Source organism: Ceratotherium simum, chromosome 7 (assembly GCF_057802395.1).
Source record: "Ceratotherium simum simum isolate JZ-2026a chromosome 7, ASM5780239v1, whole genome shotgun sequence".
NCBI lineage: Eukaryota > Metazoa > Chordata > Mammalia > Perissodactyla > Rhinocerotidae > Ceratotherium > Ceratotherium simum.
Genome location: NC_141906.1, coordinates 40,144,741 through 40,170,549, shown reverse-complemented (window position 1 = coordinate 40,170,549; position 25,809 = coordinate 40,144,741). Strand labels below are relative to the sequence as shown.

Genomic DNA, 25,809 nt, shown 5'->3' with positions numbered 1-25,809 from the left:
TATTTCATTGCAGAAATACAAATACATTTGATTACAGGCTTCTGCCTCAGATCCTGCTGGGGGCTATTATGTAATACCTGGTGTGTACACTGTATAACTTTTCTAAAATTCAAACATTTCTGAATTCCAAAACACAACAAACCCTAAGGATTTCAGATAAGATAGGGTAGACTTATATTTCAATCATGTGCCCTTTCTCATTAAGAAATCAGGAGACTAAGATTAATTTAGCCACAAAAGAGAGTAAAGAAAACATTTGGTTTGACAACCTTATATTGCAGATGAGAAAACTGGGAGATAAGTGAGTTATAGAAAACTACATTGTTAGAAAGCACAGAGCAGCAGATCTCAGCTCCTAGTCTAGAAAACTTTCTATCGAATCATAAACAGAAAAGGACATTAAAGAATACCATGCTCCATTTTCTTTTCTGGATAATTTCACGTAGGTCATCCTGGTAATCTTTACAACAACTGCCTCAAGTAGGTACTAATATTATCTTCATATTTAGGTGAGGTTCTTTGAGAAGTTACATAAGTTGTCCAAGGTCACACAGGTATAAATAGTACATTAGGAATTTGGACTTAGGGCAGTCTGGTACTAAAAATTGTAGTTTCAACCATGGCTTCTAATACACGAAACTTTCATAAGAATAAGATCATCATATGATTTCTTGAATCATTTATGTACTATAAATCCTTTTCTTAATTGTTCAAAATAAATAAAGTTAAGGTCTCAAAAAGTAGAAAGGGATTTAAAATTCTGTAGAGGTGGACCATTTTTTTATATTAGAATACTAGGATTTTAAGATTATTTGCTGAGGTTTCACACTTGTTATGTGATAGCAAATTAAGAATATTTAGACATTCCAAACATACTAATTATCCATCTGTTCTATAAGATCAGAGGTTACCAACAGCAAAAATAAGTTGTTGGACAAAAGAAGATAGCACTGTTTCTCAAACTGGAGTAGTATATCCTTTACAAAGGAAAAATAATTCTCCTAGAACTCCCAGATTTGAACTAAATACTTTTTGTATTACTTAAATATGCGTAACATTAAACTATTTAAGTTCCGTGTGCTAATAGCTCCTATACAACTATTAAACCAAAACAGATTTACAACTTAAATACAATCAAAACTGCAAAAAAATACAATGCAAATGAAAGTCATTAATTGAGTATGACAAATGATGTTTGTTGAAATTAAGTCACTGTCTTGCAATGTCCGTATGGGAATAACTGCTTTGGCATGGTTCTTTTTAAATTCGGCATGGCATATTACCGTGTGCTATATTAGGGCTGAATTTTCCTGGCACTTTTCTGTATTGTTTGTATTGTATTTAAACAACTGTGAAATGTTAGTTCATGCAGTGGTCCTTGAGGTCATTTGGCCTTCATTTGTCTTAAATGCCTCATTACATAGTAAGTCCTCCTCTGTTCTTTTCTATTACTCAGGTCAAAGTAGTACTGTTTGGCATCTGTGTGATTGTAAACACCAAAGCCAATGTGGACACTAAAATCTCAATATCGCAGTCAGTTAAAAGCTGGTCATCCAGGTGAACCAGCATATATTTCTATTAGTCCTTTAGATTATTTTCAAAAAGGAAACAAATTAAAAATCAGTTATTATGGAGAAATCGTGGACCTTCACAGACCCCCAAGAGTCTAAGAACCCTAATTTGAGAAACACTGGACTAGCATATCATTTTATGGGTTTATCTTTAAAGCATCAATCATTATTTCCACTTTCTCTTTCAATTCTCAAAGCTTGATTTATTATTTCTCCTGAATAGGATATTTCTGCTGTGGGCTTTGCCATTTTTGTAATATCTTTCTTTAAGGCAATCCAAAGTTTCTTCTCCAAAGATTAGCAAAATTTCTTTAGATTATGTAGTCAAACCAGAGCATCATTTCCATGATTAATTTACTAGGGGTAGAAAATTACAGCGTCTCAAAAGGAGACCGCAGTATTTGGGAGTTTGAGAAATAAAAAAAGCACTGTTGCTTGGGCTACACCCAGAGCTTAGGATTTAATTGGTCTCAGGTGGAGTAAAGCATATCCGTATTTTAAAAGCTCTCCAGGTAATACTAATGTGTAAACCAAGGTTGAAAATCACTGAGAGCTGAAGAAAAACCATCCATATCACTCCTGTTCGATATAATTCTCGGATGGCATCCAACATCTAAAAATTAGATCTAAGCTCCAAAGCATGAGCTATACAAGGCCTCTAAAACCTAACCACTGCCTACATCCTGATCCTTACATCTTAATCTTCCTTTTCTGTGTTGCCTTTCTAAGATTTGGATATATATGTTAATGGAATTTATTCAAACTCTCAAAAGTTCTTTGTATAACTAACAGTTTATTATGAGTGAGCAAAGATGGGCTGCTTCTCCTCCTCTGTACCCACGGCAATTATTGCAAAAGACACGTGGGATTTTTTTCTATTAAACTAGCTTGGTCTTAGAATTATTCTCAGTGCAGTGCTCCAGGACAGCCAATAGTAGAATCAGCATACCTAAATCATTCGTCCACATATTTGACCCTTCTTAGGACCATATTGGTGAAACCAAGTCCTTGCTCCCTAGGAAGGAGAACGAAGCTAGGATATTCACATTGTTAATTATCAAATGCATAGAAGAAAGTTGAAAACCTTCTAACCAACCTGAGTCTAAATCTGAACTAGTTAAAAGTCTCAGGTAACCCTTAGATGTAAATTTAGTTATTCCACAAATATGTATTAAGCACATACCGTATGCCAGATCACGTAAAAGAGGTGTTCGCATCCCTTAGTTCATTAAAGAAGAAACATATGATACAAGTATCATTATTTTCTATTTATAGATGAGGAAATTGAGATTCAGAAATATTAATGGGTTTGTCCAATATTACCAAACTGTTAAATTGGTGAGCTGGGATTCAAATAAGTCCCTAAAACTCCAAGTCAGTATTTCTGCTACTTCATTCATTCAGCAAATATTTATTGGGAGCTTATATTAGTGGATTAAATACCGGAAAGAATTCTAAGCTTTCTGGCCTTAGTGATAGAAATTTAGCCCTTATAATATTATCATGAGGATCAAATGAGAACAAGAGCAAACATGTTTTGAAAAAAAATAAAAACATTCTACAAATGTGCATTATTGGTAGGATTATAATAAACATACACTCTAGCCTGGTGTGTATTGCTGACTTATTTAGATTTTTAACAGTACATTCCTCCAAGCACACTAGAAAGGAAGATGAGAAGACAGAACCTACTGGGTAATGTTAAAGGAATGTACAGGCTGTATTAGAAATAGAGGACTTAATACTCAGGTCTCAGGAATAAGATCTCAAGAGATAGATATGAAATTTGTTTAAATGATAGATGCTTTACAAAAAGCCTGCCAATGTGCATAGATTCAGGGGTCCCCTTAGGAATAGGATGCAGATCTGCCATGCTTCCCAAGGCATCTTGTTATCTCTATATGTGTGCAAGGTTTACTGCTCTGTTACCCCAGTGCTTAGGTAAACACTCGTTTTTCAGCTCCAGGCATGAGTTTCCTTTTCATAGACATGAAATATCCAGTCATGTGAACTCCGAAATGTTAAATAGAAACCATACTGCTGCCAATAACCAATTTGATGGTGAGGACCTTTTCTAATATGAAGACTCTAGCTCTTCCATTAATCAATCACTCAGGCTATTTTGAAACTTTTAATAATAACTAAAACACACAAAAATAAAAAACCCCACAGTGAACCTTATTAAGGGAAATATTTTCTAAATTGTTATTTCCGTATTTTTGTTAAATCATCTAGTAGGAATAGGAATCTACTGCTCATTCTTATTATACGGATGTTCAAACTCTATCAAAAAATCCAAGTCTTTTGTCAAGAGATGGTTATTTCTCATTTTGCAAAGGGTATTTAAAGTTTATATGAGACCAGATATATGTCTTTTTGAGCATAGCGCAAGTCAGGTTTAGAACATGTAATAAGTAGAGAATTTGCCATCTTGATATATTTAGATGAAGAAATCTAAGCAGAGAATAAAAATTAAAATCTTCCTTGAGGTCTCTATGATAAATGGTACAAAGATATCTGCCCAGCAACCTTATCTTGAGGGTTGCCCTCTCACCCACAGAGGTGGCAGACATGTTTCTACTATGTGATATGGCACCACTGTAATTGATTTGTCCAAGGGTGATCAGATAAAATCTAAGCCAATCAGTTTCTCTTTCCCTGATATTGGGACTTGGGACAAAGGGATAGTCAATTCAAGCTTTTGATCTGGATGGGAAACTGAGCTGATGCAAGAACTCTGCACTCTCACTCCAAACACATAGAAATTCTAGAAAAAAAATTTAATGTAATAATAATAATGTTTAAAGAAATAAAAGTAAAATCTTCCGATGGCAAAAATAGAGAGAACCCAACTGTGAGTAGAAAGTGAAATTGTGATAACATCTAATATATACCTCAAGAAGTCAGGCTTAATGTCTCATAGAGATGATACTTGAGGCCAAAGCCCACACATAGTGGGCAGCTAGAACTGGACTCTCTGTATAAAACATAGAAAATTCCACATGATCCAGAGAGGCACCATGAAAATAGGCTGATAATTCCAGTCTTGGAAGATTTAAAGCACATACCTGATGTGCCTTCTCAGATTCTCTTGGTATGATGGTTTTGGATCTTCAACAACCATGATACCACCATTTAAAAATGCAGAACCCTAGAACTTATTTCTTTCTAAAAATAAATTCAGAGACAAAAATTATAACATACACATCAATCTAGTATGATATGAGGTAATCAGATTAAGCAGCAAATAGGATAACTCATATGAGAGGAAATAGAAATAAAAGAATGATCTGAAAGCAATTTTAAAATAAATATCTTTAAAATTTTAAAAGCTTGCTTGTGCTCCCCACCCACCAAGCCACAGATGCTCGTAAATTCATGATGGATAGAGGAGCATCTGGACTCGGGAGGTGCTAAGTGCCTGTTGTCAGAAAAGTTTACTGTACTTTGTAGAACCTCTCTGCCACACAGTCCTTGTCTCACAGCACTCTGTGGACAATGGATGTCATCTGAAAGATGCCATCATCATGCTGGAGCCTAGGGCAAGACTGGCTGGCTCATAGTCTTAACAGAAACAGGACTCAGAGAACCACATGGCTGACGCTGAGCTGAATGGAAAGCTGGTGGGGTTAGCTTTATGGAGGGAGACACGGCTGGGCAGGAAGGTCATGACCAGCTGAGACCCCTTTCCTACTCAGACACTGATGTTGTATTGATGTGTTTCTTCATCAATAACTTTGGTAGTATATAAATGTTCCCAGAAAAAAAGGAACCTGGAGGTCAAGCATTTCTGTCCTAATGTGCACATCACCCTGATTGGGAACGAGAATCATCTTCTGAAGGATGAGTGCATGAGGAGCTAGCCAAGATGAAGCAAGAGCCAGTAAGACCTGATAAGTGCATAGAGCTATGACAAACTGGATCGGCACTTTTGGGTGCATGGAATGTTCAGAAAAACCAAAGAGAGTAAGGAGATTTTTTGAAATGGCTACAAGAGTAGTTTTGCAAGTCAGCTATGGAAAGAAAAATACTGGGTGCCTTGTTTTGTGAAAGTTTACTGCAAACAGAGCCCTCATGCAGTTAATTTTCGATGTGCTGTTTATTAATCTTAATTATGATTACTGGCCTTTTTCATTTATCTATAATATACCTAAGATTACAAATCAGAAGTCATCTTGCTACTCTATTGAGAAGCAAACCATGATTATTGATGAAGTCTATAACCAATCCATCTGCCTCACCAGGGTCCCTCTACTACCACCCTGACGTTCCTTCTCAGCACTGCCACTTGACCAGGAATCAATTCAAGGAATTTCTTAATTTCTGACTCTCTTTTAGAAAAGTGAAATGCTGATAACTTTTGTGAATTAGGCTGTAACTACTTTATAAATCACGCCTTGCCTGTGATTTATCAACTGCAAGGTACTCTGGTAAATTATTACTTTAGGACTTTCCTCCTAATCAGATTTCATTGATCATGTAATTTTTGGAAATGCGTAAAGCCTGAAAGGCCCAACCAAGTCCATGTCACTGTAGCAAAAGTAGAGGTGTGGTTTCATGTTAGTTACCTTATATTTACTGTGTAGTTAGTGCCCCTTAGGGTATGTTATCAACAATAAATATATCTACCCAAGACTAGATATAGTAGTTTTGTAAAATTGAATTTAATACTCATATCTGTCATCTCTGTAGGAAGTTATAAAAAGAAGAGCAGGCCAGCTTGGGCTATCAATGAAAAAAATCCAGTCATTGAAAACAAACAAACGAACACAGCCTCTACTGGTTAGTTAAATAGTAGACAGATGTTAATAATTAGTAAATTGAAAGAAGTGAGTCACTAGGAATATAGTACAAGAGATTAATAGATAGAAAATGTAAGGGAGAAGTTAAACGACATAGGTCATAGGAGAAACAGTGGCATGAGTATAAATAGGGTACAGAGGAGAGAATAGATAGAAGAAGGGGAAGAAGTGACATTTTTGCAGGAGATAGCGTCTGAGAATTTTCCAGAAGAAAGACATGATTTAATCTTTAGATTATAAAATATACCAAGTCCCAACCAGAAAATAAATAAAAACAAACCCACACCCGGGAACATCATAATGAAACTACAAAACATAAAGAATAAAGTAAACCTTAAAAGTGGAAGGAAAAAAGAAACTATCCACAAAGGAACAGCAAACAGGCTTCCTGACAGGAACAGCAGACGCCAAGAGATGACCAATCAGGCTGAGCTGGTCAGTAGAAAGGAGATTAAACCTTGGAGTAAAAACAAATTTATCTTCTTGTCATGGGCATAGAGAAAAAGAGCAAGTCACTCAGCAGAGAGAAAGAATGAAGCAAGCACCTCTGTGGAAAAACAGAGGGGGCAGATCAGGAGAGAGAACAGTTTGTATTCTTAATGATTTCCTAGGACCTGTCTCCATCCCTTGAAAGACCTACCTGTTCTTGGCTTCCATAAAATAATCCATAAACTTCCAATAAAATCTACCCCTTTAAAAAATTTTTTGCTCAAGTTACTTTTAAGTTGGGCTATGTATTTCTATTATTAAATAAGACAATTTATCAAGGGTTCCAAGAATTAAAATAAAAATTCAAATTCAAACTGTGTTTATTGAGTATTTATATGTGGGTCTGTGTATTTCAAGGTGGTTGTGGTGGTGGTGACGGAATTGAAGTGGCAACAAGCATGTAAGTGAGGCCATGTGTGTTCCTTTAAGTAATTTACAGTCCAGTGGAGAGAGACAAATATGTAGATACTGACTTTAATTCTTGATAAGATTAAAATCGTGGTAAGAGCTATGCTGAGCTCCGTTAATTGATTTACCGATCCTCATAGCAACAGCTGAGGGTTAGAGAGCTGAAGTGACTTCTCCAGTATCACACGGGTTAGTAAATGGCGGAGTTGGGATTTTAACACAGGTTTATCTGACTCTAAAATTCACAGACTTATCCTGCCTAATACCAATAATAATATCTATCAATTACATGCCAGGGGCTCAGTAATTTTACAAACATTATCTCATTTCATCTTTACCCTATGGTTGATACTGACATTAATAACTCTATTTATAGAAGAAGAAAATAAAGTTTAGCATTCTTATGTAAATTGCCTAGGGTCATCCAGTTAGCAAATGGTGAAACCACAATTCAAATTGGGATGAAATGAGACTTGTACTCGTTCTCTTCTCACACACACCTTACCACAGGTCTCTCAACACTCACTGGTATGAGATTCCTGGAAGAGACATCTTGTCTTCTGAAGTCTCCAGATGAGAAGAATCAATCTCTATGCTGGCATGTGCCCTAAGACTTCAGAGGACACATAGTAAGCTCCTTATGAATTTTCTCACCAGTGTTATCTCCACTGATAGCATGAGAGAGACCATAGGTTCTGCTGCTCAGCAAGCTTGCAGCCAGGGAACACAAGGCAGGTTTTTTCTTCATGAACCCCCAATTTCTATGAGTGATTCCATAGTAGCCTCCATTCTTGGCTTTGAGGAAATGAAAGTGCTCCCTCCTCTCCCCCAGAGTGAGAGTTAGCAATAGTTTCTCACTGCAAACACTACGCTCCCTGATGATCTCCCCCCACACATCCCTGTGCTCTTCTTATTTAAGTGTTAAGTGAGAATGGTGGTGGTGGGTACCCAGGTCTAAGGAAACAGTGCCTGTATGCCATCCCAGCCAAGAGGTACCGTCTTAACTACAAGTAGCTAGCTGGCTGCTCTACAAACTTTAGATGTAGTGTATTTAGCATCATTTTTCCTTGCCTTTAGTATTGAGCCGAGATTCTAGAGCCATAGGTAAAGTCCTACTCAATGTACCAACTCAGTTATGATGAAATGACATGCAAACTGTGCTTCATAAACTTTAAAATGGTGGCTATATGAGGAAATAGTAGAGATGAGTAGGGCTGGAGACAGGAAAACTAAGGCTGACATTTGTAGCAGGGCCAAGAGAAGCTAACCCTGGCCTGCATATTTTTCAATCCCAAAACTAACCCAAAATTTGACAGAAAGAGCCAAAGTTTTCATCATTGGATTTTGCCACACTAGTCCCATGGTGGGACTCTGAAATGTCAGTTTTCAAACAAACCTTGTTCCATGGAGCCCTATGGTTAAAGGTGCTTCAGGAGGTACTACAGAAAGGTTATGGAAGGAGACTCAATATCTACTTTAATCATAACTTCTTCTTATTTTACTAATCTATTTATTTAACAAGTATTTATTAAACAGTTACTGCATGTCAGGCTAGAATCTGGGAATACATTTGTGAACAAGAGTTGGCTCATGGAATTTATGGTCTAATGGTGGAAACAAACATTAACCAAATAATGACACTAGCCAATGCATGTAACACATCTAGTTAAGCCCTCTGAAGGAAATCAATTCTTTATAAAACTATTGAAAGAATTTAAATAGACCTGTGGGTTAGAGAAGCCTGTATCAAGAAAGGGATACATGAGTAAGTTCAGAAAAGATGAATGGTTAACTATACAAGGAGATGGTTGAGAGGGAGGAATAAAGCAAGGAAGAGAACATTCCAGATGGAGAGAAAAGCATGTGCAAAGGCCCAATGATAGAAAGAAGAATGAGTTCAAAAGTTGGATGTTTGTATGGCTGGAGTACAAAGAATAAGGAAGGAAAGATATGAGATGAGGCTGGAGAGATGAGTCTAGACCAAAAAGGGCTTGCATACCAAGTTAGTTAATTTTGTATTTTATTCTAAGAATAACTTATGGCTATTGAAGTATTTCAAACATAGGAAGAGATACTACAGATTAACGTTTTTAAATTAAACATTATTTCAAGAAAATTGTAGATTCACATGAAAGTGTAAGAAATAATAGAGAGAGATTCCATATAATCTTCACCCAGTTTCCCCCAATGGTAACATCTTGTAAATCTATAGTATAATATTATCACCAGTATACTGATATTGGTACAGTCAAGATATACAGCATTTCCATCACCAAAAGGATCTCTCATGTTGACCTTTTATAGTCACACCCGTTTCCTTCTTGGCTTCATCCTGTACTTAATCCCTGGCAACCACTAATCTTATCTTCATTTCTGTAATTTTGTCATTTCAAGCATGTTATATAAACAGAATCATATGGTGTAACTTTCTGGGATTGGCTTTTTTCACTTAGCCTAATTATCTGAGGAGTTATCCGAGTTGTTGTGTATATCTAGAGTTTATTTTTTTTATTGCTGAGTAGTGCTCCATGGCATGGATGTGTTGCAGTTTGTTTAACCATTCACCCATTAAAGAACATCTGGGTTGTTTCTAGTTCTGGTATTAAGAAAAAGCTGCTATAAGTATTCACATACAGGTTTCTATGTGGATACAAGTTTTCATTTTTCTGAGATAAACGCCCAGGAGTGCAATTGTTGGGTTGTATAGTAGTTGCATGTTGAGTTTTTAAAGAAACTACCTAAAAACTAAAAACTTGATTTTTAATGAAATTTTCCAGTTTTCATTTTAAATTCTTATCAGTAATGTTGAGGGATGCAGTTTTCTGCATCCTCACTAGCAGGTAGTGCTGTCATGGCTTATTATTTTATCCATCTTAATAGGTATGTAGTGGTATCTCATCATAGTTTTAATTTGCATTTTCCTAATGGTTAATGATTATCTTTTGTGCGTTTGTTTTCTATCCTTATATTTTCTTTGGTGAAGTATCTGGTCAAGTAATTTACCAGGTTTTAAATTCATTTGTTTGTTTTCTTGCAACCCGCGAACCCTGGGCTAAGGAAGCTGAGCACATGAACTTAACTACTATGCCTCTGGGCCAGCCTCAAGATTTTCTCATATTTTTTCTAAAAGTTTTATAATTTTAGGTTTTATATTTAAGTCCTTGATCCATTTCGAGCTAATTTTTGTATAAGATGTGAGACTTAGATTGAGGTTTATTTTGTCCAATTATGTCCAATTGCTCCAGCACCATTTGTTAAAAAGTCTATTTTTCCCCTTTGAATTGCTTCCTTCATTGTATTGCTTTTGCACCTTTGCCAAAAATCAATTGGGCATATTTGTATGGGTCTATTTCTGGGTTTTCTATTCTGTCCCATTAACCTATGTATCTATCCCTTCGCTAATATCAAACAGTTTTGATTACTCTGGCTGTATAGCAAGTCTTAAAATCAAGTAGACTGATTCCTTCTACTTTATTCTTCTTTTTCCATTTTGTTTTAGCTATTCTAGTTCCTTGCCTTTTCATATAATTTAAAAAATAATCTTGTCTATATCCACAAAACCAAGAAAATCTTGATGAGTTTTGATAGTCTTTGCGTTAAACCTGTACATCAATTTGGAGATATGAACTACATTGAGTCTTCCAATTATGAGATGTTATATCTCTCATAAAATCTCTCTATTTCTCATAGAAATTCTTTGATTTCTTTCATCAATACTGTATAGTTTTCAGCATACAGGTTCTATACATGTTTTCTAGACTTATACCTAAGTATTTCATTTTTTTCAGCAATTGTAAGTGGTGTGTTTTTAATTTTGGTGTCCACATGTTCATTGCTACTATATAGAAATCTAACTGATTCTTCTATGTTTATCTTGTATCTTATGACTTCATTTATTAGTTCTAGGAGTTTTTTTACCTTGGGATTTTGGATGTAGACAATCATGTCATCTACAAATAGGGAGAGTTTTGTTTCTTTCTTTCTGAGCTGTATTCTTTTAACTTCCTTTTCTTGCCTTTTGCATGGGTTACAACTTCCAGTACTGTGTTGAATAAGTGTTATGAGAGTGAGCATCCTTGTCTTCTTCCCAACCTTAGGGGGAAAGCATTCAGTTTTTACCACCAAATGTAACATCATCTGTAGGTTTTCTGTAGATGCTCTTTATCAAGTTGAAGAAGTTCTCCTCTATTCCTACTTTTAGAGATTTTGGTCATAAATAGGTGCCGAATTTTGTCAAATGCCTTTTCTGCATCAATTGATATGATCACATGTTTGTTCTTCTTTAGCCTGCTAATGTGGTCAATTACATGGATTGATTTTTTTGAGAACTGAATCAGCCTTGCAATCCTGGAATAAGCCTCATTTGGTCATGGTGTAAAATTCTTTTTAATACATTGCTTAATTCTATTTGCAAATGTTTTGTTAAGAATTTTTGCATCTATCCAGATTAACATTATGAAAATACTTTTCTCCCTGTGAGTTCCAGGTTAGATGTAGGATCCAGGTAGAAGATAATTGGGGTAGTTCACATGAGATATGTTGATAGCTTGGACTAAAGTCAGGACAAGCAAGAAGGAGATGGAGAAAAGTAATTGACTTGAGAGAGATTATAAGAGAATAGGCAGGACCTGTTGCTGGATTGGATATAGGGGTTGAGGGAGAAGAACGCATCAAATATGACTCCTAGGTTTTTAGTTTCTACACTGAATAGATAGAAGTATCATTAACTGTGTTAGAGAACATTAAAGAAATATCAGGTTCTGGTGGACAGGATAGATCACAAGTTCAGTATTTGACATGATGTATGTAATGTGCCTTTAAGATGTCTAAGGAGAGATGTCACATAGGCAGTTAGGAGCTCAGAGCAGAAGCGTGTGTTGGGAGTCATTTGAGGTAGTAATCAAAGCTGTGTAGGTTTATGAAATTTTCTGGGGAGCAATTACAGAGTGAGAAGAGATTGGGGACAACATTTAATGGGTGGTTAGAGGTAGAAGAGCCTGCAAAGTAGACAGAGAGATCAGCGGCCAGAGAAATAGGAGTAAAAGCAAGACAATGTGGCATTATGAGAGGTAAGGGTAGAAATGTGAAAAATATTACCAAAAAGAAAAGGAATTGTCAACAATATAAAATAGTGCTTAGAGGAGAGGTAATATGAGGACTAAACCATCCATTGGATTTGGTGACAGGGAGGCCTAGTGAATTTAATGAGCGTTCTTTGGGTGGAGTGAGGGGGTGGAATCCTGAATGGAGTGAAAGATGAGTGGGAGGTGAGGAAGTAGAAACAGTGAATATTGAAAACCGTCTCAGAGTTTTGGCTGTGAAGGGGAGGAGAGAGGCAGAGCAGTAACTGGGTGAGGATGTGGGAGTCAAGAGAACATCTTTTCTTTTTAAGGTGGATAAGGCTTATGTATGTTCAAATGTTGCTATATCAGGCTTCTTTATAAGTTTTCATTTATGGAAGGATTATAAGACTTTTAAAAAATGCCATCCACTATTTTACAGGCAAAACAGAAAATGTGAGTCATCCCTTAGAACTTGGGACACTGGAGTCTACAGAATTCCAATCAGAGCTCAAAACATAAGAAGGGCTCTTTTAAGCTGGATCTAGATGAAGTAGCTGTCATACCCACCCACTTACAGAGCCAGACCTGTTTAGGGTTACTCAGCACTGCTTCCTGGGGCCCTTGTCTTGTTTGGGCTTGGTTGGCTGGCATGACCCTCTCTCACAGCTCTCAACCTCAAGAGGGATGTATGTCTAGTCTTTTATAAGATTTTTCAGTTATGCTACATAAATTCTATTTCTTCCTGCACAGATAGTTAATACAATCTAAAATAAGATATTTTTTTCTCAAAATATATGTATTCCACAGACGAATGATAATATTTTTCAAAGTTCTTAGCTTAGTTCATTCTCACAATAATCCAATAGAGCAGATAGGGCCCATGTCTCACTAATTCACCCAATATATTAATAGATACATATATCCTGGCAATATATTGGATGCTGGTGATAGAGATGCATTAGGCAAAGATATGTTCTCCAAAAGCTCTTATTCTAGAATAGGAGATCCTTATAAAACTATGTGGTGAGTGCTGTGAAAGAGCTATGCTCAGAGTCTATGAGAACACAAAGAAGAGGCACATGCCCCAACCCAACTAGATGTGGGAAGGCTCAAGAGGCAAAGGTAGGAGTGTGGGAAAAAGCCATACTACTTTACAACAAAGTAGTATGCAAACTTTAAGGTGTTAAGTGCCAATAACTAGAGAAAATTGATATACATGGAAATATAAGAAACGTACCTGGACAGGCAAGCAAAGGCCAAGCTGTAGACAATCTTGAATGCTTTTTTTTAAGAAAGTTGGGGTTCACTGCCATATATAGTAGGTTAAAGAAGATTACCAGGTTGATAGTCATGATCAGAAGCTGCTGACCTCAGATACTCTAGCTTTTACCCAAGTTTTGATGCTAGAATTGGCTGAAAGGTATCAGGGGTCCTGTTTTGGGCATTGTTTTCTCATTGGATTCTGGGCATCTATGAAGGTCTTGGTTTCAGATGTTAAAGGAGGGTCTTGTCTGGTGTGAAAACTGTCTCATGCTGGCTAAGGGAATGGCAGTAACGGTACTCTTTAGGGTGCAATGGTGATAGGCCTGTATGGGGTGAGGAATGTCCCAATGTTTTAAGCTTCAGAAAGAACCCTCATAAAGGCAAGAGTTCCCCAAAGTTTTGTGGTTAGAAGATGGGTTTTGTTCTTGCTGAACACTGCCAAGGGACATGTTAAGTGCTGAGGAGGCTCTAGACTAATTTTTGCAGGCTCTACCCTATATCTTATTATATTAATACTCCATAAGAGATGAACTTTTTGTTATATAAAATTAAAAATAATAACTTTCATAAATTTTTTGGAATAAATTATTCATTTTGGCCTTGAGTATTGCAGTTGACTACTGGACATGATGTTTTGCTCTATAGCCATTTAGTTAAATATTTAGAATTTTCAAATTTGCAGGTTTCTTTTTGCATTTTGAAGCCTATACAGGGTCTCCAAAAGTTTTCTAGATCCTCAAAAACTTCATAGGCTTTCAACACTATGCCTATAGTTCCAAAAGAATAAAATAGGCCTGTGTGCCAAGAGACACGAGAACCATTGCTAGATAAGGAAACTAAAGAAGGGATTGTGAATAGGATCCTTCAAGGTGGCACAAGTATGTGTGCACAGCCAAGACAAAAGTCTAGTTTTCAAACTTCTTGTTTAGTGTTGCTTTAACTAGAAGATCATACACTTAGAGGCCCTTTAGAAAGCAAATTTCTAAGTACATTTTAGTGTTCCTTAGTAAATATAAGCAATAGCTTTTTCCCCTTGCATATGCATCCAAATTTCTTGAGATTTTTACTATCTCAAAGTTTAGAGGGGAGAGGGTACAGATAAACTCTTTTCCCCATAGGCCAGACTCAATGTTTAGATTTCTTATGACAATTGATTCTTAATTCTGCAATCTCTACAGAAGAGTATTCAAATGGGCTTTGGCCCTCTAACATGGAAATTTAAAGTGGGGTTAAACTCTTAACAGATCTTTAACAGAGTAAGTTATATAAAACTCCATTATGGAACTCTAGGTACTCCGAATTTATCAGTAATTCCCTGCTTAATGCATAGATTAAGGCATAGCCTTTACAAAATCTATGTCAATGGAAAAATATATGAAATGAAGAGATGTAGGTCACTGATTGTGATCTGTAAACACCTATAGATAAAACTGACAGTATCTTACAAATATCTGTTATCCATATGCTCATGAGAAGTGTGTCACATTTGATTTTTCTATTTATTTGAGAACCAGACTCTCTTGTGTGACCTGTTTCCTCACCATCCTCTCATCCTCTCCCTGCCCCCTTTTCAGGGGGTTGAGCTCTTCCTCCTATTTTCTGTAATTGTCCCCATACAAATGGTTACTTTGGCTTCATCAGGCTCATTTCTAAATGAGTAGATGGGTTATCACAAATTTCATTCTTCTCTCTCAGGTACAGGTGAGTAGCTGAGTGTCATCTGATGTAGGATAACCTTATCTGTGCTTGAATCTTTTTGACTTGATAATATGTGTTTTGTCTAATTTTAATGGAAAAAGTCCTAGATCTGGAGCCAGCAGATTAGGGTGCATTTCCCAGCATATCACTTACCAGAAGAGAATTACAGATGGAGTCCTTAAACTCGCTGTGTCTCTATTTTCTTATATATAAAGGGGAACTAATACTTTTGTATTTACTTTACAGGGTTGTTGTGAGACTCAAACTAGGCAATAACTTTGAAAGTACTTCATAAGCTTTAAAATAATATATAGGAATATAATTTTTGAAAAGTATTAACATTTTCAAAATACCATTAGCGTTGTGTCGTATTTTGAGAAGGGCAAATTGAATAACTGTTTATTTACATTTATGAATTTAAATCAACTCTTTCTTGTCTATTTTTGTATCCCCCCCCAATTTTTGAATTATATTAATTTCACAAATATCCAGCCCCTTTACATAGGAGTGAAGTCACTCCTATATAAACTGCTACAGGATAGCAGTTTACAAAGCACAAATGGTAGGGAGGCAGTGAACATGCATCAGCCCACAGACGTTTGACCTTTTAGCAATTTGCAGCAAAACAAAAACAAAGGCAAAAAAAGAAGAAAAATGTATTTATTATCTATTATGTATGACATTATATACATAAGTGTATACAAAGAAGATGACAGACAAATATGACAATTACTGCCATAAAGGGAATATTTTACCTCAAGGAGGAAAGGTTGTTTTTTAAATTCCAAGGATCTAGGGGCCAGCCCAGTGGCGGTTAAGTGTGTGCGCTCCACTGCAGCGGCCCACGGTTCGCCAGTTCAGATCCCGGGCGTGCACCGCCACACTGCTTGTCAAGCCATGCTGTGGCGGCACCCCATATAAAGTGGAGGAAGATGGGCACGGATGTTAACCTAGGGACAGTCTTCTTCTGCAAAAAAAGGAGGATTGGCAGATGTCAGCTCAGGGCCGATCTTCCTCAAAAAAAAAAAAATAAATTCCAAGAGTCTATAAACTACATCCAAAGAGCCACATCTCAAATCTGGCTGCCTGTTTTTGTACATAAAATTTTACTGGAATACAGCCACACCCCTGTGTTTATTTCCACACTAAAACAGCAGATTACAATGGCTCAGTTGTATAGTTGAGGCACAGACCATATGGTGCACAAAGTTGAAAATATTTGCAGTCTTGCCCTTTAAGAAAAAGTTTGCTGACTCCTGCTTTATTCTTTTTATTTTAAATCAATAATTGGTCTATGATATATTTATTAGAGGTTAAAAACATCACATACTATTTTTCTTTATGTTTAATGTTTTAAAATATCTCAACTAACATTGAACGTATATTGAATGTTTTATCATTTGAACTAGAATAAAAAGATCCAGATTAACATGAATTAACAAATATCAGGATTTCTAAGGAGGCAGGGCATAAGTATATCAGTTAGGATGCTTTTGGCAATGGAAAGCTCAACTCAAATTAGCTTTAAAGACAAGAAAAGTCCTTATCTCAAATACAAGAAGTCCAGAGGTCAGTTGAGTTCCTGCATTGGTTGAGTCAGAAGCTCAAAGGAGTCATTAAGGATGACTTACTATCTCTTCTATTTACCTTCTCTGTGCAGAAGCTATGGCCTTAGGCTGAGTTCCCTCTTGGTCTCAACATGGCTGCCTGAAGTCATTCAGGCAAAATGTTGCCTTGTCCACGTCTAGTGGGAGAGAGATTGATAAAGAGAATGGGAGCCACTCCTTCAGTATGACCAAACCATCTTAGATCCCAGAACAGCCACTATTACCAGGAAAATGTCATGTGCCCATAGACTTAGACTAATCAGCATACTCCTCTGGGATCCAGTGGGGTCACTTCTCCTCAGTTACTTCAAGGACAGGCAGATACTTGAACAAAGGTAGGATTCTATTTATTTATTATTATTATTTTCTTTTTGTGAGGAAGATCAGCCCCGAGCTAACATCCGTGCTAATCCTCCTCTTTTTTTTTTTTGCTGAGGAAGACCGGCTCTGAGCTAACATCTATTGCCAATCCTCCTCCTTTTTTTTCCCCCCAGGGCCCCAGTAGATAGTCGTATGTCACAGTTGCACATCCTTCCAGTTGCTGTATGTGGGGCACGGCAGAAGCGGTGCGTCAGTGCGCGCCTGGGATCCGAACCCAGGCCTCCAGTAGTGGAGTGTGCACACTTAACCGCTAAGCCACGGGGACAGCCCATAGGATTCTATTTAAAAAGAAGAAAGAGGCACAGGATAAGTAGCTAACATTGTGTTCTACATAGGTGCATTTTAATTGGGTTAGGGAAGAACACAGAAGGTTCATGGCTTGGAATTCTTATGGACTGGATGGGAAATCCAAATAGGAGAATGAATGTAAAATGGGAGATGGGTTCTCTAAAAGCAAAATTTTCTTTCCTTATCTACCAAGGGTCAGATTTAGACCCTTTTTAAAATTAAACCCTAATTAAAATTAGAAAATCTGAAGAATATTGCTGTTAGTAGTAAAAATTAATAACACATTTGTGTCTAATAATACATTTGGGTGCCTTTCTAAAAATAAGTAAAATCACAGTTTAAAAGGTCAAGGGAAGCTCAATAAATTTGTCAGCTGGAAACATACCAGAATGTTTCCTTTACTGAATTTTTATCATAGAAAAAACAAATATGTAAAACAATTTTATAATAATGAATAGAAGGTAAGAAACCCTTTGGACTTGGGCTGGAAGAAAGCCGCTAACTTACTTTGGCACTTGATAAAAGAATATGAGGTCTTTTAAAAATGATATGAAATATATTCCTTGCATCATTTACCTAATTTTACAAGCAAATACACTATAAAAGGCCATAGATGAAGCTACACCAGGGATATGGTTTATTATCACAAGTACATGAGGTTCTGTGTTGTGTGTGGCCCATTCAGAGCTGATACACTCAGCCCTGTAGTCACTACTACAGCATACCCAGTGGCAACTGTTTTGATTCGCTTGATTAGTTGAATTGGTATTAAATATTTTTATTATCATCACTGCATCCACCCTTGATCCATTCATTCTTTCAGAAAACGTGTATCAAGTTCCTACTTTATGCCACGTAATATATCAGGTTTTACATATATCAGGTTTACATTTATATACATAGAAGTCAATGCCATATAATGTGATAATTCTTATAATAGAGCCACATACAAGGATTTAGGAGGATATAGAAAGAAGACATGGCTAAGTCAGCCAGATTCAATGAAAGCTTCATTGAGAACAGTGTATTTGAACAGCCTTCTAAAGAATAAGAAAGAGTTTACCTGAAGCCAAGAAAGTAAGGAATGGAAGGGATGGAGTATTTCAGGCAGAGGGAGTGGGAATTGTAAGTAATTTGGTAGAGTTGGAGAAAAAGATGTGAGGATGGAAGTGCTGAAAATAAGGATGGTCAGAAAGCTAGGAAATCTGGAGAGGAGAGGGATCAATCAGATGCAGATGCTGGAAGGCCAGGAAAGGAAGACAATTTGAATTTGTCCAAAAATCCAGATGATTTGCATATTTTCAGAGGCAATTTCATTTGCTGCAAAAATATCAGGGCAGTCATTCTCTCTTTTTAACAAGGAGTATCATTAAAATTGTTTGTCTATGAGTAACAAAAAATCCTGAATAAATAGTGGCTTAAATAAGTGAGGAATTTTTTCTCACATAACAAGATGTCTGATATAGACAGTTTAGGGCAGATGTGGCAACTCAAGGATGCCATTATGACTCATTCTCCTTGAATATTTCTACTCTGCTAAGCTTATCATTGTTCTGTCTTTCTCGTGATCACAAGATGGCTCTGAAGCTCCAAGCATTGCATCCAGGCTCCAGGTTAAAAAAGAGGAAAAAGCAAAAGGCACATGCGAACTAAGTTTGTCCACTTGGAGGGAACTTTTAAAGAACCTTGAAACTTGCGACTTCCATCTCATTGCTCAGGAGTGTAAGATCATCACTCCCATATGCAAGGGAACTTTGAAAATTTATATCATTAGCCGGACACATTACTTCTCTGAAACAAATTTAGGTTCTGTTGGTAGAGGATAAGGGAGATAGATAGTGGATAGATAACTAATAGTCTGTTACATAAAGTATTGAGGTAAATATCCCTGTAAAAGTAATCCATTCTACCCGCCTCCCCTTCCTACTTACCCAATACCACTCTTGGCATCAGGTAAAGTCACAAGTGCCCAGAACTATAATGTGGGACTTGGCTACTTTCCCTGACCCTCACTGAGTCACAGTGTCCTTATATAAAATCTGGAAGTAATAATATCTGAAAAGTTCTCTTAATAGGTTTATTGTAAGAATAAAATTGAATCATTTTTTTTATCAAAAAGTCTATACCCATGTATAACTTCAAGGATGCTCTTATTTCTTTTAACCAAATTTCATCTAGACTCTTGATTCTCAAACTCTAGCATGCATCATAGTTACCTTGAAGACTTGTTAAAATTCACATTCCTGGGTTCTAACCCCAGAGTTTTTGATTCAGTAGATCTGGGGTGGGACTTGCGAATTTGTAGTTCTTACAAGTTCCATGGTGATGCTATTTCTACTGATGAGTGACCAAACTTGAAGAACTAGACAAAAGGGAATGGAGATGCAAAAGCACTCTTTGAAGAAATAACTCTAGCTGCTTTATAAATGTAGTCAGTTGAACATATGCGTTTCTCAGGAAAAGTTTTCTTCATTTATTCCTTTCATGGAGTTAACATTTACGAAGGCCTTACTATAGGACTGGCAGTGTGCTAACCACTCTAAATGCCACATCTTATTTAATCATGTTGCAATCTCACTGGTAGGTTCTATTATTATGCCCATTTTACAAACGAGGACATTTAGAAAGTTAATTTAATTACCTAAGTTCACACTATTAATAACTGTCTGAACTGGGATTCAAAAGGCTGTAGATTCCAGTTTCCAAGTTCTTAACTACTAAATAATATCACGACATGCCAGTAGGTTGAATGGCAAAGAAGTAATGTCACCTCTGGGAAAGACCAAGGATTTTTTTTTAAAGGCACCTATGACAAAGATAATTTCTTAGGTGAATCATATTTTCTTCTCCTTTTCAAAGAGATTTTTTTATTTCTAATTGGCCAGTTCAGTGCTCTGCCTTGGACCAACCTGCACTCTGGGCTTTGCCTCGCCCATTCCCTCTGGTCTGTATGGGAGAATAATATCCATGTCATCTCTCATCTCCAGATGAATATGGGGTTTTCTCCTTTCGGGTTGGATTAGAGGTAGGCAAATAAGGGCCAGTGGGCCAAATATAGCTTGCTATGCTTCTTACAGCCAAAAGTTAAGAATGGCTTTTGCATTTTGAGATTGGTTGGAAAAAAACACAAAATAGGGTAATATTTCATGACACGTGAAAATTATATAAAATTCAAATTTCCATAAATTAAGTTTTATTGGAACACAGCCATACTCCTTCCTTTACGTATTGTCTATGACTACTCTGCACTACAATAGCAGAGTTGACTATTTGCAGTGGAGACCATATGGCCCGCAAAGTCTAAAATATTTACTATCTAGCCCTTTACAGAAAAGTTTGCCAGCCCCATTTATTGATAACTTTGTTTTTCACAAACTGTGTTAGGAATACAAAGAGGTGTAAGACATTGTCTTCAAGAAACTTAAGTCTTCTCTATCAACATGGATGTTCATTGATTTTGAAATTAATAATGAGACTTAATTTTAAATTATAACTCTGCTTACTTTTTGCTGATGCTTCCTTCCTTCAATTTTAACCCCATGTATTAAGAGATTGACAGACATGAGTTACCCAGACAAGGAAATACCTGCTGTCCAGGGGTCTGGAAAACTACATGTTACAAGGGACATATGAAGCTATTTATTGCATGCTCATTATGATTCAGGCACTTCCTACATTATCTGATTTAATTCTCACAACAATGTTAGGGAAAAGATATTCTCATATCACCACATTGAAAGTTAGAAAACTGAGGCTTAGACTTGCCCAAGGTTACAGCTGAAACACAATGAGATTAACAATTGAACCCAGGCACTCTGCCTTCAGAGTCTGCATTCTTAATCAGCTGAGAAAAGGGAAGATTTAAGAGGGTCCATGAGAGCTATTTTTAAATGTTTGAGGGTACATCATGAGGAAAAGTGAGTGGACATATTCTGAACAAGTCCGAAGGGTGGAAGTTGTAGGAGGGCCACTTTTCATTTGATATAAGGAAGAACACTTGATAGATTTGCCCATTAAAAGCAATAGGTTATCTTCTGAAACGGGTAGCATCTTCTGTTAATGTAGGTGTTTAAGCCAAGAGTAGATATCAGATATATCTATTTTGGGTTGGGACGTTGGACAATTTAACTTTAAAAACTTCTCTTTTGAGCCCCCGAAGAAAGCTTTCTGGCTGTTTAGCAAATCAACGTAAATCACTACAAAGCTAAGAAGGATTCATCAAGGAAAGCAACTGAGAAACAACTTGTAAAGTAAAGCAACAGCTCCCTTCAAAACTGACTTTAAAATATATTGTCATTTTATTTCAATTGCTTGGTCTCTATCTTATTGGGAAATTTGGAAAAGTACATTAAAAGACTCAGCTTTCTATAGGAGAGACTATATTACTATAAAAACCTAAAACAATTCCTTCGCAGTCTCCTGTAAACACAACCCAAGTGACCATGAGGCCTTAGAAATCTTGTGATCGTCAATGAAGATCTATTCCATTGATTTTATGATGTACTAGCTTATTTTGTGAGAAGTACAGGTAAAGAGGCCTTTTATGAGATGATTGGTTAGAGGATGATAAGGATTTAAAATTTTTTTGTGTGTATGTGTCACTTGAACTGTCTCTGCTTTTCCCTACTCTGAGTCTATGGAACCAGAATTCATCTTTTACTCAGTGCCAGGTAGCAAGAAATACTTTTTTCCCCTCAAATAGATTTATTTTTAGTGTTTTTCTGAGCTACTACATACCAAGAAGCTAAGTTCCTTAGAAATATACATTCTCCCATTGCTCTTTGGGGATTTAATTTTTTCTCTTTAGTAGACATTCCCTCCTACATTCTTCCTTTAATGTCTCGCCTACATTTTCTCACAAAGCCGAAAGCTTTTTTGACTTCCTTTAATTTATTCAGTATAATAGAAAAAAAATTTAACAGTAGAAATTATAATATGTAGTATTGGGCTGATTTTGACGTTTTTCTCTAGGTCATTTAATATGACTTAGGGTTTTCCATACCATCAAAGAATTATTCTTTTAAACTAATTAACACATTAAAAAAAGTTACTTAGGAATTATTCCAATCATTATTTCTCTCTGTCCACAAATAAATCTATTTTTGACATTTGAAAGCCCCAGCAGTTATTCTTAAGTGAAAATCTCATTTGCCTGAGATTGAAATTGAGGAGAAAAGGGCCCATTTTCTCCTATCTTCTATAAGCTTCCGGTTCTATGATTCTCATTTCTCCGAATACATTTTATCTTAACAACATAACATCTAATCTCAACATCTATTATCATAAGTCACAATGGATTTATGAATATTATGTAAATTTTAAAGCAGATTTTTAATGCATCATCCTACTTTTCCATTCTTATCTCTGTATCTCCTTTGTTAGAAACCTTACATATCTAACTTCTTTGCTTACTGTTTGTTAAGCATACCTCAAACTTTCCTATCTCTGTGCCTTTATTGATCTGTTTCTCCTGTTAAAGTCACTGAAGAACAGATTTTTACTACATGTTTTATTGTATGTGAAAAACGGCACACATTGGGAATAAACATTAAATTTCTCAAAAACAGTGCCATCTTTGTATCTCTCGTGAAGGCACAGTGCCTTCAATTCAACATGAGTTCATCTTTCAGGTCCTAGGCCCCTAGTAGAGTCAGATTTTCTGATGGTTAGCCCCTAAAAGTAAAGCTTCTTCATCTCCCAAGGAGTTTAAAATCTACTGATATGAAATCTCCATAAATCTTAGATGTTCATTAAATGTTGAAAATGGCTTACTTTATGATAGAGTTGGTGGATTCTTCCTGAGAGCCTGGAGGGTCTCTATTCCACATCCCAAAATTAGTTTCCTTCCTATGGTTAATGCACTGCCATTAGTAATTATTATTTTGCTAAATAGCATATTTTTCCTGAAGCATTTATTTAAAAAACAAATGTGTAAATGAAAGGAATATTTGGGGGGAAGTTAGATGTTTTTCTACCTCAATATCTGGCACATAGGAAGCACTCAATAAAAATTTGTTGAATGAGTGAAAAAATGAAAGGCAGATGAAATTGTTAAATGTCTGGAGAGAACTGCTCTTTAGGGTACAGAGGAAAGAGAAAGGAGGGGAGGGAGTGTCCAGATGAATTGGAGAAAGCTCTGAGAGAAGAACTAGTGAGATTTGTCTTCAACTACTTTACAATTATGCCTAGCGTTGGCCAGAAGCAATGGAAAGAAGACATATTTCTTATTGGTATATCTGAATCTGATTTAAACATTGTATTTCAGCATGACATAGAATGTATTCTTCCACAGACAGCTGATTTTTCTAGACTTTCAAGGAAAAATAAAAGATATTGTCTGAGATGACAGTTTCCTCTGTGTTCCTTAGAGAACAAAGAGAAATAAAGTGAACTTCTCCCGCGGAGTCTCAAATTCTTGAAGCTTTTGTAATTGATGGAGATTTTCAAAAAGAGATTTTTCCCTGGATTTTCCCATTATACATTTCTCATATAAAGTACTGAAAGATAAAAAGAAGAAATTGAGGGTCTCAGGTTTTGGTGAGGACATAAGCCAGCATTTGGTACTAGGAAGCAAAGATAAGCAGTGGCCTCAGATGTAGCAGCCCCAGTCCCTTACCCTGAGACTTCCCTGGTCCAGGCTGGAGGCTATGCCTGTGTGTTCACTTTTGCTACTGGAGCAAAGGATGAGGCAGCAAAGGTGACCGAATCTCAATTTTTTTTAGTGGTGCTAAGGAATCTTAAATAATTTTTGTTCATGAACCAAAATTCATTAAGGTATTATAGGTAATCTGACTTGTTATAAATCAGAACAAGAAAAGGGAAGACAATTCTGTGATTTCTTTTTTGACAGTAAAGCATAAAGTTTTCTTTGAGTTTTTGATTTCCAGACTTTAAATAGAGAGGCTTTCAACTGAAGCAATTATTGTCTATATACTGCTCTACACGTCTAACAAAGCCTTGCTCCAGCAGAGAACTATTTTTCCCAAAGAACTAAAGAATAAAAGTAAAAAAAAAAATGTTTTTGGCAATGTTGAAATTACATTTAAAATTATTACATTTTGTAGTTATTGCAGTTCTGTAGGCTAATAAGAGCCTAGAAAGTAGTGTGTTGTAATCTCAATTCTGTCACTAACATGTTGGGTGGCCTTGAATAAATCAGAAAAATTAATCTCTGCCTTAATTTCCCCATATATAATACGAGAGATATAATAACTTGCTGGCTTGCCCTGAGAAATTGCTGAGAAAATTACTTCTAAGCATTTTAGCATTTATAAAATGCTACCAAAGTCTTTAAAAAAAACAAACAAACCATTTTTGGTTGATTTCTGATAAAATAACATACATTCCAATAAAATTTTTTTAACGTACAGAAGTACAGAACCTAAAACATCTACATCATACTATTACCCCCAAAAGGCCCATGCTAGAGTTCATGAGCAGACTCTAGAGGATCTAAAAGGCCCTTGACTCTTTAGGCAAATTTTAGGTGTATTGGCCTTGTAAGAGTTCAAAGCTTTCTTCATACTCTCAAAGGAGAACCTGTCCCTCTCAAAGTTAAGAACAACTTCACCATACGGAAATGACTTCTATTATTATTTTGGTGTATGCTTTTCCATCCTCTTCAGTGAACACACATACAAACACATACGAAAATATTTATTACAAAATATGCATTACACCAAATGTACTATTACATACATTAGATATTATGAATATTGTCCTATATCATTTTATTCTAAAAGCATAATTTTAATGGCTGCATTGTATTCAATTACGTAGATATCCCACGACTATTTTCATTCGTTCCCTTTTGTTGGACATTTAGAATATTTACATTATATAAATGTAATTTATATTACATTTACATTATAATAGATTACATCTATTATAAATAAAGCTTTTATGAACTTCTATTCATGTAAATATTTGTGTATATCTTTTCTTAATTCTTAGGCATGATTGCCTAAAAAGTTGTTTCTTTGATAATTTTCTAATAATTGTGGTTCTTTTTTTTTTTTAATTTTTTGTTTATTGCAGTAACATTGGTTTATAACATTGTAAAAATTTCAGGTGTACATCATTGTACTTCTATTTCTGCATAGATTACATCATGTTCACCACCAAAATACTAATTACAACCCATCACCACACACATGTACCTAATTATCCCTTTCACCCTCCTCCCTCCCCCCTTCCCCTCTGGTAACCACCAATCCAATCTCTGTCCCTATGGGTTTGT

General features: G+C 36.1%; 1 protein-coding gene and 1 pseudogene across 1 annotated transcript in view; both read left to right on the top strand.

Annotated features, from left to right (window-relative positions):
• Positions 1-25,809, top strand: part of DLG2 (discs large MAGUK scaffold protein 2) — a 1,864,788-nt gene that overhangs the window by 523,050 nt on the left and 1,315,929 nt on the right. The gene's annotated exons all lie outside the window — the stretch shown is intronic.
• On the top strand, positions 5,287-5,621 carry LOC147916650 (transforming protein RhoA pseudogene; annotated as a pseudogene).